Source organism: Brachycentrus maculatus, unplaced genomic scaffold (assembly GCF_059751285.1).
Source record: "Brachycentrus maculatus isolate JH-2025_06_01 unplaced genomic scaffold, ASM5975128v1 h1tg000250l, whole genome shotgun sequence".
In the NCBI taxonomy this organism is placed as follows: Eukaryota; Metazoa; Arthropoda; class Insecta; order Trichoptera; family Brachycentridae; genus Brachycentrus; species Brachycentrus maculatus.
Window position 1 is genome coordinate 53,865 of NW_028281001.1, and position 20,007 is coordinate 73,871.

At 29.0% G+C, this 20,007-nt stretch overlaps 1 protein-coding gene across 2 annotated transcripts in view; it reads left to right on the top strand.

Moving 5' to 3' along the window:
* LOC148306141 (uncharacterized) overlaps positions 1-20,007 on the top strand; it is a 136,967-nt gene that overhangs the window by 37,294 nt on the left and 79,666 nt on the right. The window lies entirely within an intron of this gene.

Below are 20,007 nucleotides of genomic sequence, written 5' to 3' on the forward strand. Positions count from 1 at the left end.
TGCTACATACGAGTACAACTTTATAAATTGCAGAAGCTTAGTTCTGCTTTGTAGAAACATTTTTTTCTTATAATGACATCTTTTCTGAAAAAAATACAGCTGTCTCAAGTAAACAAATACCCATAAATAAATAATTTCCAAATTATCTTTACGCGTAATATTTTGAAAGGCTTCGACATTTTTATTCCACAATCAGAAATTTCTTTTGTAAAGCTAGTATAATTTTCAAAATATATCATTTTATATATTTGGAATAAAAAAATACATATTTTCTAAAAAATTATTACATATATTTTTAATAGATCCGTGACATTAAAAGATTTAAAAATATATATACAGTGAAAGAGTTTGACGTTAAATGGATTTTTTTTTTAAAATTTTTGTAGTGTAAAAACATAATTTTCATCTATATTAATAATAATGCAGGTTTTTTATGTTTTTTGCATTTTACAGATGATACATTCTGTAAACATCAATTAATAAATATGTATATGTATAAATAAGTCCTTAATTGTTATTTTGAACGTGGGAAAACGTTGAAGCGTTGATGATATTAGGATGTTTCATATCATTAACACTTCATACAATGTTATTATAACTCATCTATGAGTAAAAAATAAAACATCATCATCTACCTCTTTGTGGTGTGTGTGCTAGATTATTTAAAGAGAAGTGTCACGTACTAATCGTTAACATATTTTTGATATTAAAATATATCAAGATGCTTAATTATAATAATGACAATGCCAATGTAAGATTTTTAAACGTACAGATTTTGCACCAATAGTCACCTTTAGAGCACTCAAATTCTTACAATTTACATATTTTACATTTATACAATCATACTTTTACATAAAAATACTCATAGTTATGCAATCCAATCAATATCAACAGGTACAAGTTATAAGGAAAAAAATATATCTAATTTGGTTTCTACGGATAAAAGCATATAAAAGCAATATTAATTTTAAAGTTTGGACTACTAAGGTTATATAAAGAAATATATGTATTTACAAGGATTTATTACCCATCATAGCTTGGTTTACGTTACATCCGTGTAACATTCACCATTCTACCCATGATTGACAACCACATCACTGGTTTTTTTAGAAGTTATTCATATATGATCAATTACATGACTTTCCATGATTGAATTTACAACATCCATCTATAATTGGGTTTATAAAGCTTTTATTTAGCAGAGACCCTTTTATTTGACAGTCAAAATGATGCGATATTTATCATTTATTATTAAAAATGAATGAAGGATGACATTTAAAAAAAAAAATCTAATTACATTTATTTTTATTAGTTGATTAAAACTACGAAATATTTAAAATAGTTTAAATCTCTTAAAGTGATTAAAATTCAAAGTATTACCTAATTCAAAGGATGGAAGAAAAAAATCATGAATTACGAAGAATAAATATGGCTTCTGTATATTAGGAACTAGACTGGTATCAGAAAGATGAAAAAAGAAGAAGAAGAAAAAGTACTTAAAAATATTTTTAGTATACATAGATGATCAAATATTGATGCTGTTGATGCTAAATGGTGTGATCTATTTTAAAATCCAGAACACCTGATTTACAAAAAAGCGTTGAATATTTCTGGCTAGTATGTTTATGAATCTCCCAAATTTTAGTACCAATAAATACGTTGGTTATTTAAAGCCCATTGATTTCTTTTGATGAAGCTTAAATGGCAGAATCCAGAGTATTTTGATAACCTATTAATTTGAAATTTCGTGCATTCTTACCAAGGGGGTTCTAATGTGCGAAGCCATATTTCATTTGTACACGAATCCGCGTATAAATTTTCTAGGCCATTTGTCAGAGAGGGATATCTACGCACGTACTATATACGTCTCGCCTTTTGCGCTTCTCAATAATTTATATTCTCCTGGTATTTCACATTCTAGAATGGTGGATAATGTCGCAAAAACGTTAAATGTGTCAATGACCCAAATAAGAGACAGATTCTTGTTTTCTGATGGCCTGAATCTTACGCTTTTGAAAAATAGTTTTATTTTTGGAATTTTCTCTCTTGTGACACATTTTTATGAATTATTCAGGCAATTGCTACTACTACTACTACAACTACCATCACGCCGTTTCCCCGCAGGGGTAGGCAAAAAGGATGAAATGCCACACTCTTCTGTCCTGACATACACTCCTCGCCTCCTTCACATTCATGCATCTACTCATACATGCCCTCCGATTAGGTAGACTTATGACACCGCCAAATTTTGAGTTCTGATTGATCTGATCATGCCAAGTCTTTTTCGGTCGTCCTCGTTCTGTTTTCCCTCTCACATTCGCCACATATATTTTCTTAGTCATTCTCTCATTATCCATTCGCTCCACATGTCCATACCACCGTAAAAAACTCTTCCTTATCTTTTTAATTATTCTTTGGTTGAAGTTTTACTATCTTATAATAATTTTATGAAATATCCCAATTAAGTAGCATAAGTAGCGTTTAAAATATGAAATATTTTTAAAATGTTCAAAGGATAATTCTTTTTACGGAACGCTTTCATATTTAGAAACTTATTTTTCCATATTTTAGTGTATGATTATTCTTATAATTTTTTGTCACTTGCTATTCAAATCATTTCTCTTTTGAAGTATATTTCAAATTGTACCTGCTTAAACGTATCGACATTTATGAACATGACAAAAAAAACAGTTATAAATATTTTGACACCGCTGAGAATAGAACTCGAAACATCTAGCATGGTAGCCAAATGCGTTTACCATTACTTTATCTGTGTGGATAAAGAGATGAATGATGATGTCACTAATTAATAATCATTATATCCGATTTTAAAAGAATGGTGGAATGTATTTTTTTACCTAAACATTATATTTTACGCATGAAGATGCATAAAAATGCACTAAAATTACATAACTGGATCATATTTTTGAATAATATGGTTTTTGATTTTTCTGTTCATTATTGATTTCTAAGCACAATTTTTTTTTTAAAAAATGTAACAGAAGTACGTCATTGATATTTGATCCACAGTGATCATGAATTTATTTTTTAAAACATATTTTACGAAAGAAAATAATCAAATAAATCTATATGTACTGCTTCAAATTTTCCTGTATAAAAATCGAGTAATTTATTACTCTTCAACGAGAGATTTGGTGAGGTAAGGTCATGGGTTTTGAAAGTGGCGATACCGCCCTTCGATGAACGCTGGAGAGAGATATTTTTCTGAATACTAGACGCCCTAAGCGATAGAATAGAGGGCTGAGAAGTGGGCAGTATATTTGTAATCCCCCCTCCTCTATATGAGAGGACATTCAGGTAATTTCGTTTCCAGAATCGATGAAATATTTTAGCAGGGGGTGCTAGACTAAAAAAGTTTGAGAACCTATGGTTAACTTATAATTGAATAACAATGATATGTTAAATTATAATTTTGACAATTTAAAAAAAATGAAACAAAAAAATACAAATTGCTCACTCCTTTCAAGAACGTCATAAATGAAAAATCGTCAATTTTCAGTTGTGCATGTTTTCGGAATGCCCAGAAAATTAACTATATTCCAGCAAAAGAGGCATACTTTTAACTTAATATTTACCCGCTACAGGGCAGTAAGTGTTGTTTTTGCATTTTGAAAAAAAGGTGTTGTTTAATTATTTTTTTTAAATACACTAAATATTTTTCAAATGGTGAAAAAACCTTCAGGTTTTACCTAAAAAGATCTGTTGCACAGTAAAAAGTTTAATAAGTGTCTTGATATTTATTTTTAAAAGATTGTATTATATTTTTAAACTTTAAAAACGTTCCCCTGAAAAATCAAGTTTTTCGATTTATGACGTTCTTGAAAGGAGTGAGCAATATATATATTTTAAAAGTTTTTATTTACCGAAAGTAAGCTAAATTCACCAGATCACTTCAATTTAAAATTTGAAATTCATTTTTGAGCCATTTTATACACCGTCGTCCTTGTCATCCTGTGATTGAGAATCCCGTCCCCTTGGAACACTACATCGTTCTAAGTGACCGGATCCCTGAACTGTTTACGATCTTCATCTGTTTGCATGACTGAACTCGGGGGTGGGCGAATAGGAATTTTGGTAATTCTTTGATCTTTGATTTACAAGTTCTCTTCGTTCTTTTTGATTTTTTACCAAAGGATAGAAGAGTAAGTAAATTTTTTGATTTATTATAAAAATACTCATTTTCCATTTCATCATTACACTCACGAAATGGTATATAGTGCACTGCATTTTATTTACACAGTATTTTTCGATTGTCAATTACATGAAGTCAATCAGCTCCAGGTTTCCAGTACTAGTTGTAACATTTTTTCTTTTAACCTCCTTTGGGAATCAAATCCAGGACTTTTAGCACACTCGACAAACATGCTGACTATTTTACCATTACTCGAAGGTGGATAAAGTATGCAACCAGAAATATTAGTAATTTTTGTAATGCTAATATTCGGATTTATCCTTTTAACTACCAAAATAAAGCATTTAGCATGAAATCTACTCTTATTTTTTTTAATTCATCATTTCCATGTTCAATTTAGGTTTGTTATATTTCCTCGGACTTTCTCGATTTTCAACATCTGTACGAATATATTTCTCAATTCGTTTTTTTTTTATTATTTAATAATATCCATTTTCAATATAAAACAATGCAAGTATTTAAAAAACCTCAAATTCTTTTACTTATTTTAAATGAACGACGATTCGTGTTATGTATATAATTTATGATATCGTAAAGAATTAATAAAATTTTAAAATATTATTGTTTTGATATTTTCTTTCTTCGTACAAATGAAAAAATTCAGCCCTAGTAGAACCCTGGACAAAAAGTACTATAATATCATCGAATCTCTTTTAAAATCTTAAAAAAAACAATACATTCAAGGACGAGCCAACATACAATGCCAAAAAATATAAATTGATTTTTAAAAATGTTCAAAAATTGATTTAAAAAAAAGTCTCAAATAAGCAAGGCATCGTCCTGAAATTGGCAATCTGAAAATAACACGTTTCCAAACAGATGACAATCAATTTATTTTTACGTTTTATATTTTGTCGCCTCTGATACCCCAAGAGAAGGGGAGGGAAAATGAAGAAAAAAATCCTACGCGAAGAACCGCGTGACGTTTGCGAAAATAATTGACAGGCCGTCAGAAGATTTAGTAGGTAACAAATGGTGTGAAATACTTTACTAAAAACCATTTTAAACGAGGTTTTAGATTCGACATTGATTTTGGAAAGTGAAAAATAGGATATTTAAAAAGTTTTATTACGTTAGAACTTGTACGTGAGATATAATCCGTTGAAAAAATAAAATTTATTAAATTCCTTGTGTGAGTATGATCCTTGTTAATAAACTTGGGTTTCTCCGCTTAGAAGTTATTCTTATATTGACATCTCAAAATAGATGAAGAAGAATATAAGTGTGAACAACAACAAAAATTACTTACAATATTTTGAGTATGTCCAAAGTCTTGTTCACAAATCTGGATTATCTCCAATTATAGGAGGTCTAAAAGAGTTTCTGATCAATAAAAAGCTTCTTCTCATCTCACCAATAGATGCCTCTAGTGAAGTTCTAGTGATTCAAGAACAATGTTTCAAAATTTGTTCACAAGTATATATATATATATATATATATATATATATATATATATATATATATATATATATATATATATATATATATATAGAAATATATATAAATATATATATATATATATATATATATATATATATATATATATATATATATATATATATATATATATATATATATATATATATATATATATATATATATATATATATATATATATATATATATATATATATATATATATATATATATATAGAACTTCCAAGAATTTGAGTAGTGTGGTTGTCGATAATGGGTTATATTGGTGAATGTAAAACGTGTGTAAAGTGATCACTTAAACCAGCCGATGACGGTCGTCAGCCCCGTAAATGCCCAGACTTCCATATTCTTCTTCATCTTTGATAAGATGTCAAAAAATATTACAAAATATTTTTTTTTTTAATTTATACCTTCTTGCACCAATTACAAAAAAATAGTACCTAAAATAAAAATATATAAAATTAGATGAGTGCTTATATTTTATAAAGGCTATTTCTACCTTTTTGAATCCAATATTTTTAAAATAATCCAAGTGTGTAAATAATCAAGAAAGTGTTGACAAATTCCATGCAAGTTTATTATTTGAGATCTATTTATAAATAAACAGTAGAACGATTATTCATATTTTTTTACGTCGAAGATGTTAAAAAATATAATTCAATAGAAAAATATTCCCAACAAAACTCGAAATTCGAGATTCCGTTTTATAAAATAATTTCTATTTCGACCTGTCTATTAATATTGAATATGAAATTTTGGGATGATCCTTTGCCTTTTGTGAATAACGTATCGTGATGAAGCGTGAGTGTATTCACATTATTATAAGCTCTTATTTTGGGACAGTTCATAAAACTTCATGGGATCATTTAATGTGGGGAGAACGAATTACTCGTTTATAAATATAAATATAAATGCAAATGATTGTTTGTCCAAAAATCTCCAATGATTGTTTGTCCAAAAATCGACAATGATTCACAGATTGCTCTATAATTTTGACAATATTTTCTTTTCATTTTACTCAACTGAATCACAGTGTGAATCACTGAAACGCGTGGTCCAGCTAGTACCCCACACCCCAATGGTGCAATGGGCGCTGCATCATATAAACGCAGTGTTATCTTGATCGTTAACACATAAAGGAAAGGTTATCAGGCCTCCGCTTCAGGTACTAGTCCAGGGTAATTAAATAAATATGACAGTGAAAATATCAATAATATTTATATGAGCCCCCTAGCAATCGAACTAGGGACCTCCAGAACAGTAACCGAGCGTGCTGACCATTGTTTTTAATCACAAAAATCTTTAAAAAAAAAAGAAATTCTTTCACTGAAGATAAACAAAAAAAGGAAAAATAAAACCAATTTCCATTAATTAAATGTTACGTTCTTTACTGTATTTTATTTTATTTTTTAAAAAGCTGGTGGCGTCATTGAAACACGTATTTTTTTTATTCCAGGTATATGTATTGCCAATTGCTTTGAGCAACATTTAATTTGATTTTTCCTGTCATTTTTTTTTATTTACAATGACGTAAAATGACAAGGAAGTAATGTTGGGAGCTTTCATTTTTATTTTTTTGGTCGTAAATACTTGGTCTTTTGTGATCAAAGCGAACCGCGTTTATCATGCGTAATACACCATCACGATTCCGACTGTGAATACCACAACTCCGTCCGATACACAGACCTTGCGAAGTACATATTATATATGAACGTATTCAGTTAAGATATGACTCAGCCTACTCTTCTTTCAAACAAATTCCTTCTTTGAAATAAAAGTTCAAACTGCTCCACGTTGTAAGCGAAATCCGACAGTTTTAACGTATTGCTTATAGGAAAAGCCCTTAAAAATAAACTACAAAATGGAATCTATAAAAGAAGAATTATAATCTATATAAAATAGGATTTATAAGTAGAATGCGGAAGTCTGAAAACTTAAACGGTTTATGACCTGTCACATCCTGGTTAAGTTATCACAAGTGTAATTTTCACCATTTAACCCAAGATTGACAATCACACTACATCTCATGACCTGTATATCGTAGTCATATAGGAGAAAGTGACCAAGTGCATTTTTTACAAAAAACGTGATCATTGAGTATTTGATATCTTACTAGCTTAATATTGCCCTGAAAAAATCCTAAAGGATTTTAAACTTGGAAGTATTGACTTAGTAAAAATGACTAACTGCATTGATGTTTATTTTCTTGCCAAGCAAATGTGACTTAAATGGCCCTCCTGAACATTTTACATTTTGGCAGTTTTGTCACTTTCTCCTGTACGACTACGATATGTGAATTCATTGGTGCCATATATTGTTGCATTAGGAAACCCTTTATCTGGATGTACGTAAGATATATCCAATTTTTAAAAGTGAAAACAACTGTTTATTTTGGGTAATTCTAAATTAATCTTACTTAGTCTAATTAAAGAAAGCTTTAACCTTCATAAATTTTTAACTTATGGCAGCTCCTTCAGAAAAATTTAAAATCTATAAAAATAATAACTAACGTGGAAAGAAACCCAACAACAGTAGATAAAACAAAATGCAATATTAATCATCAATAATTGGTATAACGGTAAACGTTACACAAGAATTTATAGATTTAGTGTTTGATTTGAAGTACTCCATTTTAATTTATGGATTTAATTTTATTTCAAACACAGATTTTTTTAGTCTACTAGGTTGTATTATATTGTTTAAAAGCACCTAAAAATAAATGTTGTGGCAATTGTTTCGCCTAGTTATGGCATTTTCAGATGAATAACTTTGATTTGACATTTAATACATACAGTTACACAAGTACATATGTTAAGCCATTAAATTATTTAAGTTAAAAAATATCCTGTGGTAGCCACTGGGATGCTGAGACTTCCGTCTCTTGTTGTATAAAAAGGTTGATATTTCATATTTCGCTCACTACTTTCAACTACGTCACCTATAAAAAATCGTTATTTTTTAGTTGTGCATATTTTCGGAATGCCCAGAAAATATGCACAACTAAAATGCATCCTAGCAAAAGTAGCATATATTAAACTTAACATTTACCCGCTACAGGGCAGAAAGTGTTGTTTTTGCATTTAGAAGAAAAGGTATTGTTTAATTATTTTTTAAAATGCTTAATGTTTTTTAAATTGAGAAAAAAACCTTCAGGTTTTACCTAAAAATATCTGTTTCACAAAAAGTGTCTTGATATTTATTTTTAAAACATTTGAATATATTTTTTAAATTTAAAAACGATCTCCTGAAAAATCTTTTTTTTTTATATATGACGTTGTTGAAAGGAGTGAGCAATTAGTTAAAACACCTTTAATATATTAATATATTATCCGGACGGTGAATAATCCTGTGTCTGTGAGTAAATAATGAAGATGTCAAACTGCTTATGTTGTTAGCACATAGAGCAGAGTTCGAGCATTGTTATGGACCTCGTATTAGAGATCTGTAATCAAAATGGAATTAACAAGCCATTGGTGTTTCGAGAAAGTTCTCAAAGTGTCCTTGGTATTCATAAACGAATTAAGAGCTTCGTGAATACAAAGTAAAATTGAAATAATTTTAATAATGTTAGTTGCGTATGACAGAATTCAAAACGTTGATAGAAGCGACGAATGTTAGATTGAAACAGGGATAATTGAAAAAATTAAACAAAGATATTCGAGGTGGTATGGACATGTGGAGCGTATGGATGGCAATACAATAACTAAAAAAAACTTTATTTGGCGAATGTAATCGGGAGAACAGAAGGAGGAGGGCGAAAAAAGACTTGACGAATGTGAGCTGAGCGGAAAAACAGAACGAAAACTGCCGAAAAAGATTTGGCACGATCAGATTAATCAGAACGTAAAATCTTGTGGTGTCAAAATGGATGTGAAGGAAGCTAGGAGTGTATGTCAGGACAGAAGAGTGTGCAGTTCCATCCTCGGTAACGGCATGACGGTATAAGTAATAGTAGTAGCGTTTTAAAAGTTTTACCAGCACTTGTGTGTAAGTGGCTAATCGAATATCCTTCAAGAAGAGGTATTCCATCAGTAATTTATGTGAAAAGGCACAAGTAATTTGTGAGTTTTTAGTGCGTAAAATTAAATTAAATATGTGTTTAAGAAAAAACGCGTGATAGAAGTGAAACTTTTTAAATAATCACAGAACATAACGATAAATACCACTTACATAACCCGTGGTACCTCACTGTTCATATATAGCTTCTGACATGTACATCTACAACGCGCACATGTGCGACACTAACTGATAATCAGTTAGTGTCGCACATGCGCACATCGCTTTGCATCGTTATGTATATATCACTCTCTTTTTCTCCACTCCTATTACTATATACTACAGCACTTTTTCTCCTTCTCTTAACGTCATATCTTTTTTATCTTTCGTGTAACGAAATATAAATGTGACGCCTCTTTGTAATCTCGTCGAATTATTGATCATTGAATCTTCGCCTGAGAAGTTTTAGTTAAAAAAATGTGTAAAATCATTTTTTCCGATTTTTTTTATAGTAAGAGTACTTGAAGTTTTCAATATTTAAAATTAAAGAAAATCTCACTTATATTTAATATTTTCAAGAATTCATTTGGTTTTTCCGTGTCGTCTTTTTTCAGTCTTAGTAGGAACCGGTTTTCATTTTTCTCGTAAAATTGTACAAACGAATAAGGTATTGTCCTGACAAGGGAAGAATAATATTCAAAGGATAACTGTCAGAAGTATGTCAAGTCGTTTGGACGTTTCGCTTTGTCCTGGTTTACATTCACCCAAGCAGGATATAAGAAAATTCACATAAAAGAGCGATATTCAGAATAATCAGATGCATTTTTGTATTGAGATATCAAGAAGAAGAACGGTTTTTTTTTTACCTAGTATTGTAGATCGATTGAAAAATATGCACATATTTTTTTGTAATTGAAATACTAACATTTTATTTATTGTTTCGGCATTAACTTTGTGGGAAGACATGTTACAATGATTAAAGAAAACGCTTGTTTTTTACCACTTGAGTTTTATTATAGATTACATGTTTCAAAAGTTAAACTTCCATCCCTCAGGTCTGTATAATAACTAAATTATAAAATATAAAATTGTTCTATAAATAAGGAGAGGGGAAAGTAAAGGGAAAGGGTTAGTCAAAGGGCGGAGTTTGAAAACAAAGGAAAAATGGAAAGCAACGGTGAAGAATTTTGAAACAATATATTATTTAATAAATTATTATTAGAATTTAGGTTTTTTTGGATTTCTAAATTTTCATGACAATTCATAATTTGGCCTTTATATGGAACAAGGTGTAATAATTTTAATTTATGAGAGTGAAATGAGTGATTAGTATCTATTACGTGATTTGCAAATTCCGAAAAATAATTACTAACAAGACCGCTATGATGTTCTTTAATTCTAATCTTTAAATTTCTCGCAGTTTGGCCAGTATATATTTTTTTTTCTGAAACATGTAGTCTATAATATAACTCAAGTGGTAAAAAACAAGTGTTTTCTTTAATCATTGAAATACTAACATGTTTGATATTATTTTTTTGAGTTTGGAATATGAGTAAAGGTGTTTACTGTGTTTTACCTATCACCGCTTTTGTAGAGTATTAACTTTAATTTTCACAACATTTTGAATGTGTTCAAGTACTCGTTCACAAATCAAGGTTTTGTTCACTGAGGATTTTTTTTAAATATTTATTTAATAGAGTTAATTTATTTAGTTATTTTAATTCTTTATTTTTAGTGCTTTCACACAAACATCATGGTTAGATTAACGCAGAGAACACCATAGTCTAAGCTTAACTCGAAGGTGCACAGTTTACACCCGCGCTGTGCCAGGCGGGTTTCCCGCAAGGTATTAGTAATTTTACATTTTTGACATCTTAATAAAGATGAAGAAAAAAATGGCAATCTGGGTATTCGCAAAGCCCACGACCTGAGATTGACAGGTTAAGTGATCTAACACATGTGTAACGTAATATTCACCATTCTACCCATGATTAACAACCATTTTACCGAAATTTTGGAAATCATATCTGCATGATCAATCTCACGTACTTCATCTATATTGAGATGTCTTTTATATTATTAATTAATGATATAACTATCTCTTTTGATTCATCAAATAATTGTCAATCACTTTACAAACTGTGTAATGTGATTACTCAAATCAAACAATGAGAGGTCGTTAGTATTGTTATTAATAAAAATAATAATTTTACATGATTTACAAAATGCAATCCTCGTAAAGTACTACTTCAATTCCATCAATATTTTAAGTATGTAGAGATATTGATAGAAATGTTTATAAAACTACACGTACATAAGTAAGGATAAATTTCAACATGTCTGAGCGAAATATTGAGATTTAATAATATTTCACGTAAAAATTTGATATTTTATATATATATATATATATATATATATATATATATGTATATATATATATATATATATATATATATATATATATATATATATATATATATATATATATATATATATATATATATATATATATATATATATATATATATATATATATATATATATATATATATATATATATATATATATATATATATATATATATATATATATATATATATATATATATAGCTACCAAGAATTTGAGTAGTGTGGTTGTCAAAAATGGATACAATTGGTGAATGTTACCAGCCTATGACGGTTGTTAGCCCAGTAAATGCCCAGACTTCCATATTCTTCTTCATCTTTGAAGAGATGTCAAAAAGTAATATAAAAATTATAATTTAAAAAAAATATATACCACTATTCTAAGGCGCTTACAAAATCAGATGATATTTTAATAATAAAATTCCTGCATTTTAAAAATTTCACAACGAGTTGAGCTTAAAATAAACTTTCTTTGTTTTGCTTTTTGTCTTATTTTACAGTTCATATTTCAGAAAATGGAATAAAAATAGCTTTCATAAAAGAGATAAATTTAACGCAGTCTCGTTTTAAACAAAGAAATCCTCTGGCATCCTTCAATTTCCTTCCGCTCATAGCCAAGCATGGCGGGAAAGCATGGCGCCCATAAAATATGCAAGGATAAACAATCCCGTAATGTCTTAAGGACTGTTTTAATTTAAGAGATTTGTTTTCAATTGAATATTAATGGTACTTATTTCTAAATTCCACTACTAAATACTGCGCTCTGGAATTTTAATGATAGCGAAGAGCATTTTTGCAAGTGATTGAAATATTTATTTCCTCCTTAAGCGAATTCTTTTAAAAGGGAAATCAAATTAAGCCGAGTTGTTACGGAACTTTTTACATGGGATGTAATCTGTGAGAATCATTGGATTAAAATCCCGATTTTTACGACCATTTCGTACATTTTTCTTCTATTATAATTTAATGAATTATTAAGGCTGGTGTCGAATGATTTGTCGTGCGATAAGTACATGCAAATGTGGTTGGTAGTAGAAGCAAAGAAAGACCGAGGGAAACTTGGAATAATCAAGTATTTCAAACCCTTGAATGTGTGCAGATCAGGAGTCGGAATAATCGTCGGTATTGTATGACGAGATGCATGGATTTGGAAAAGGCGAAGATTGTTTGCAAAAACATATTTCCGTGTCGTTCTATTCACTCCTACCCCTGTAGAAAACCAGCGTGATAATTATTTTTTTGTGTCTTTCTATATATTCAAATTGTATTCTAACATATGCATTCACATTTTCTACAAATTTCGTAACTAAGTTCGTAAAACAAAAACAACAAAAAAAATGCTTTGCATAAGAAGGTCTGTCGGGAAGCCTAGATGCTTCTGCATCAAATCTGGGAATGCGGAAGGGCAGCTTTCAATAACATTTGTATCCTTTTATGAATTATATGAATATAAAATACAGAATAAAAACTTAGCCCTCCTATGATAAGTTTTCCAAAATTATTTTTAAGATCGCTTTATTGGTAACCTAAATGCTTCTGTTTCAAATCTGAGAATACGGTGGAACGTCTTTCAAAAACATATGTATCCAAATATTTATTATATGAATATAAAAAAAATAAGTCAAGTTTGCCAAAATTATCTTGAAGATCGTTGTGTTGGTATGCCCTGTTTTTGTCGTCCCGCTACCAGGGTGACATGTGATGGCAAGATGTCTGTTTATCATCGGACCACCGGTGTTATTTCCACTGCCGGCGCCAGTTAAATTATGCGGAGTGCTGTTCACGTCGCTTTCTAAGCGGAGGAAGGTCAGCACAATACAATACGCGAACACATATGATACTAATACAGGTAAAAAGGTGACTGCAGGGGTCAAGAGGGGTGAAGATGTTGAACGATAATGAAATACATACTCGTATCTGTATCGCCGTTTGTTGCTTTTTCTTACCATATTTTACTAAACAGCAAAATATAAGTTATATTTTGTACATTAAAAGCATTGTTACCATTGTGGTTTGGTAATATAATCTTTTTGTCATTCATCGTTCACGACGTGAATTATAAATGACGAACTAAATTTAACTTTGAGTTTATTTTTAAAAATATTCCCATTGTGATTCGTTTGTCTTCTTTATCTCTTTCAAAATTATATTTTTGCACAAATATCAAACTGTAATAATTTTATTTTAACGACCTGATGATGGAATGATTAGTCCAAAACTGGAAGTAAAATAAGTGTTTATAAAAGTTGTATCACATAATGTGAACGATGAATGATAAGGAGAGTGTTAAATATTAGTTAGTTTTTCCTTAGTGGCGTGAACTGTAAGTTTTAAAGTCATTAGTTTATTCACCCTTGTAGTGTAGTTGTAAGCGCGTTTGACTTCCGTGCTGGAGATCCAGGGTTTGAAACCCGGGGTTGTTAAAATAAATATAAGTGATTTTTATTCACTTTATTATTTATTATCACCCTCTGAACCGGTACAAGAAGCTCAGAACTGATTACTTTGCCCTTACGACATTGACTATCAAGATTATACTTGTGTTGATAAGATACAATACCTTATACACCATTTGGCGCAGATAAAGTCAAGAAAAAGAAAGTAAAAAAGAGTGAGTTAAATAGCTCACTAAAATACCTTCAAAGTTTTAAAGACTCGCGCAAGTAGGTTTAAAGGATAGGAAAGGTAAATTTTAATCTAAATATTATGGTGTATGCTAAATAAAAGATTTCTCAAACCAACCATAGATAGCTCCAGTGAATTCACACGTGAAGCGTCATCAGATTTATGATATATGTGAGAGTTTCAAAAATTTTAGTAGTGTGGTTGACAATCATGGTAAAAATGGTATAAAGTGATCACTTATCCAGGTTTTTCCAGGATTAACCCTGTAGGTAGATCCATAAAACCTTCTTCATCCATATTGAGATTATTAGTCAAAATGAAAAATATTTGTAATTGCTCATTATTTTTACTTTTTAAATAAAAAATAAGAAAGCTGAATGTCATTTGGAAATAATTTAGTTATACAATTATTATTACATAAAGAAAATAAGAAAATGACTGTACATTTACATTTTATTCACGAAATTTAAATTTGAGACTGAAGTACGAGTACTCTCTCTCTGGTCGGGTTATCGTGGCGCCGAATCTGTCTTCAAAGAAGAGTGATTTGAGGTTTTTTGCCAAAATAAAATAAGTTAATGAAATTCAACGCGTGTGGTCGAATTCATTGAGTCATATTTATTTATGTACCTAGTAATACGTTTTATTTAAATAACGCGGTTTCTGATCGTCATGGACGAGAGAAATAAAAACATTGCTTTAAAATAAACAAATGCGTTTTTTTGTCGATATTTTTTAAGTTACTAGTTTTACAGCATTTTAAGTGTGTTCAAATACTTGTTCACAAAATCTGGTTTATCTCCAATTACAGGTGTTATTTTCATGTTACTTTTTGACATCTCATCAAAGATGAAGAAGAATATGGAAGTCTGGGCCTTTACGGGGCTGACTACTGTCATAGGCTGGTTTAAGTGATAACTTTACACACGTGTAATATTTACCAATTCTACCCGTTATTGACAACCACACTACTCAAATTCTTGGAAGTTCTATACATATGAACCAATTTTGAAACATTGTTCTTGAATCACTAGAACATCACTAGAGACATCTATTGGTGAGAAAAACGAAGCTTTTTTACTGAGCACTAGTAGTACTAGTTTTAATACATCGGTTTTATTGAGTTATAGTTACATATTCAAATGCATTGTGAAGATTAAGTGTTTCTTGGAATTAATTTAAAAATAAATTTAAATCAATTTGATGTTGTTTTTCTCTACATATTTAATTTTTAACCTGAAATGTCATCAAAAGTATATAGCCAATAGCATCAATGGCATGCACAGTTTTTACATTTTTTTTAAATCATAAAAAAGATTTTTTTTTAACTTGCCGCGTACCTCACGAAAATCTTATAAAAAATGGTATAAAAAATATCAAAATATAAATTCAAAAAAAATATAGTTTAAAAAACATAAGTATATGATTAAAACAAATAAACTATTTTTTCAGTTCCATAGTTTTCAACCATTTGGATGTGCGCGTATTTATATCATGTTTGTTAATAAAAATAAAATTATTCTTGTTATTCAAATCTTAAATCACAGTTTATATCAGGTATAAACCCTTGTTTAATAAAAAAAAATATTGATCGCAATGGCAGTGACATCTGTTAAACAATAGCTATACCATAATATTAAACATTGCTCATGCAAATAGCTTGCTTCGTGAATTTTCTTTATTTCCATTGTTTCAAAAACTTTGTGAAATCAAACGTAGGTATTTGAATCGATTGCTTTCTATTTTATTTATTTTCTATTGAACCAGATTGAACTACAGCAACGCGTGACTGGGTAAAACAAGTTAAAAATATAATATAAACCTCTAAAGAACAAAATAAAAATTCATCGTAAATTATTTCAATTTTTTGTTCGATAATCTATAGTTTATTTCAAAAAGTGATGCCAGCTTTTGATTATCTTCAATCGAGCGTCACTTTGTAAAAAAAATATTTACGAAAAAAATTGTACACGTATCATATTTACCTTATTATGATCTCCTCGATTTATATATTTCCCGCCCTGGTGTTATTTATTCGTCCCGAAGTGATTTTTCAAATAAATATCGCATCGCATAGAAGTTTCCGAATACTTAATAATATCAAATGGCAGGGTATAAAAGCAGCACTGTAACGCATTGACAGTTATACAAAGTTTCGTTGAATACAGTTTGGATTCGTTTCAAATGACTTCATCAATATTTCCGTTACAAGCTTCGAGTGGAGTTTTTCAAGCCGCCTAGACCAAAAAAGAGTGTGAAAAATAATATATTGGAATCGGTTGGCATGCGAATAAATCATTGTCACTGGTGATTTATAACGAATCGACTCCATAAATTGACTTCCATTTTGTCAACCAAACAGAACCATTAAACACGCGCCTTTATAAAATAATATTTTTAGTTCAAGAACAAAGGTAGATATTATTATAATAGAAATTCGCTTGTTTTTATTCAAGGGGTCTTATCTTAACCTTCAAATAACATTTTATAAAGAAGAGTTTACATGAATACTTTCATTCGTTATGAAATTTTAAATATTTATGTAACTTAAATAATATGAAAGTATATTTTTTTTTTCAAAAATGTTTATAATGTTAGTATAAAACCACTCACGGTGAGTGGTTATATATATGTACTAATATTATTAACATTTTTGTTAAAAAAAATAAATTATAAAAATGACTGACCACAAAAAAAGTAAACGTTTTAATTATTAATAATATTGAGAATATTATAAATATTTATTTATGCTAGAGGTTCTGGGGGCTTAATTCCTAGGGGAATCGAAAATATTATTTTAAAGCTAATTTATTATTCGATTTAACCCTAAATTGGTATTTTTAGCTAAAGGCCTTTGAACTTGCCTTTATGTAATTGATAAGCAACATAAAATAGAGTTAGTTAAAAAAAGTATTCTATTCATCATTTGGTGAGAATGGTGACAAGGAAAATAATATTTTAGTTAAACACATTTCTGTAATTTACAAGAGATATATTCTAAGAGTGATACCATTTTGTAATTTATTTTATTTTTTATGGTATAAAAATGTGTAGAAATAACCTTTAAAAATATTAAATTTGAAGTGTTCTGGTGAATTTGGTCAACACATTCTATTGTTTTGAAATAAATATATATTTTTTAAATCTTATCCGGTTAGTTATTTCATTGAAGTAACAATCCTATGGTCCCAATTTCTGTACGTGTTAATTTGCAATGTTTTTGAATTTCAGGACCCAATTCCTGTAAAATTTCAACTTCATCCTTTTGCATGTTTTTAGTCGCCACCTATAATTTATTGGAATACGACGCCATTATTTCACATGCCGAGCGCGCTTCGCATACCCGTATAACTCTTTTAATTGGACATTTAACATGTGTTTTAACACACTATTTAATTATTTCTTATATTTTACTTAAAAGTTCTCATAATGTGCTAAGAAAGAAATATGTGTGATCTCACTGAATTATTTATATGAATTATGGCATCGAATTGCAATTTCTGTGGTGTTAATACCATAAAGAAAAACGTTTATTTAAAAAAAACCTAAGTTAATTTTTTTAAATATTTCTTTCTTACATTTACGTTTTAAAATAAAAACTACTAAATTATTTAAATTAATAAAATGCAAAAAAAATTAGGTCCTGAAATTAACGCCATTCTTATTCCCCTCAAAATGATAATAACAAAAAAACACACTTAACGGTTTTAAACACATCTCTGAAGCTATTAAAAATGTATTTTAAACAAATTTTAACGATTAAAAATATAACAATGATTAAAGAAAACACTTGTTAATGCCGAAACAATAAATAAAAAAATATAACGATTAAGGATTGAAATTTTGTGGTAGATATGACGAAGGAGGTCAAAATTGTGAGCAATTGCAGCGATATTTTAATAGTCCATAGTCAAACTGAATAAAAACTAAATTGAAAATTTATTATCTTGGCATTTATTACTTATCCTATCAAATATTGTGCAGAGATCGATATAAACTGCTTGTTTTTAACAGTTCGTACGAAATGGACGATATTTTTATTTTGAAAGACAACTTTGTAAGATTATTTCCAAGAAAGAAGTTTTAGTGCTGAAATATTTCATAAAGTATTTCCAAGATCGTTTTACTGCGCAGATGTGCATAATATGCAAATGCACTGGTAGTAGTAATATAGGACAATGCAGATTTATATGATCATGACAAGTCAAGTTATATAAGGTAGTATAATTTCTCGTATGTAAAGTTCGGTCGCAGTACTAGTGACTTAGCGAGGTACCAAACTATGGTTTTCGTATAGTTATATGTAGTAAATATTTGAAATAAAAAAATTTAAAAGTAGTAGACTCGGAAATATTTTAGAGGTCTCGTAGTCATAAATGAATGGCAAATTTCATACAAAACACACACACACACTTATATATATATATATATATATATATATATATATATATATATATATATATATATATATATATATATATATATATATATATATATATATATATATATATATATATATATATATATATATATATATATATATATATAAAATAAACATTTATTGTAAAAAGGAGTAAACATTGTAAAGAAATTATCCGCAAATTATTTTACTCATATAATAAAAATAATTGTAAGAAGTGATATCTACATATGAACATAAAATAAACGAGTGAAACCCTTTTTGAAATATTTTAAAATAACCCATATAAATAATGATCTTTTTTTTTCTTATAATCAAATGTTTTAGCTGGTTCGAATTATTAAATTCTTAAAAATATTTTTTCAATAACAAAATTCTTATTATTTAGTTATAAAACTGACTTCTGTCACATTTTTTTAAAATCAAAGTATCGTGGTTATACAAATATAAAGATGTTGACACAAGAAAATATGGATCTTATATTTTGGGTATCAAATCTTTTTTTGAAAAATGATGCATTTATGCAGTAGCAAAAAATGGTAATGAAACTTGTTTACAAATGTGCTTTTAGTTAAAAAAAAACACTTTTTTTTACTAAACATCCCTACATCAATTTTTTTATTAATCACGGGATATTTTGAAAGAGATCAAGAGTCCCGATATACTCCGATCAAAATAATGGATTAACAATTTATTGGATCTGATAGTAATCAAACAAACGATTTTATTTCCCAAATGCGTCCACCTTAAAATCGATCATTTCCCACAGTTGTCAGCCGCAGGAAAGAGCTTTATTACGACTGCCACCACTCAAGGTAGACCGCCACCGGATATCAGGCAATTTACAGACGAAGGGCGACTTCCGGTCCACCGGCTGTTCCGGAAGTAGGGAGTGTTTGCATCTTCAGTA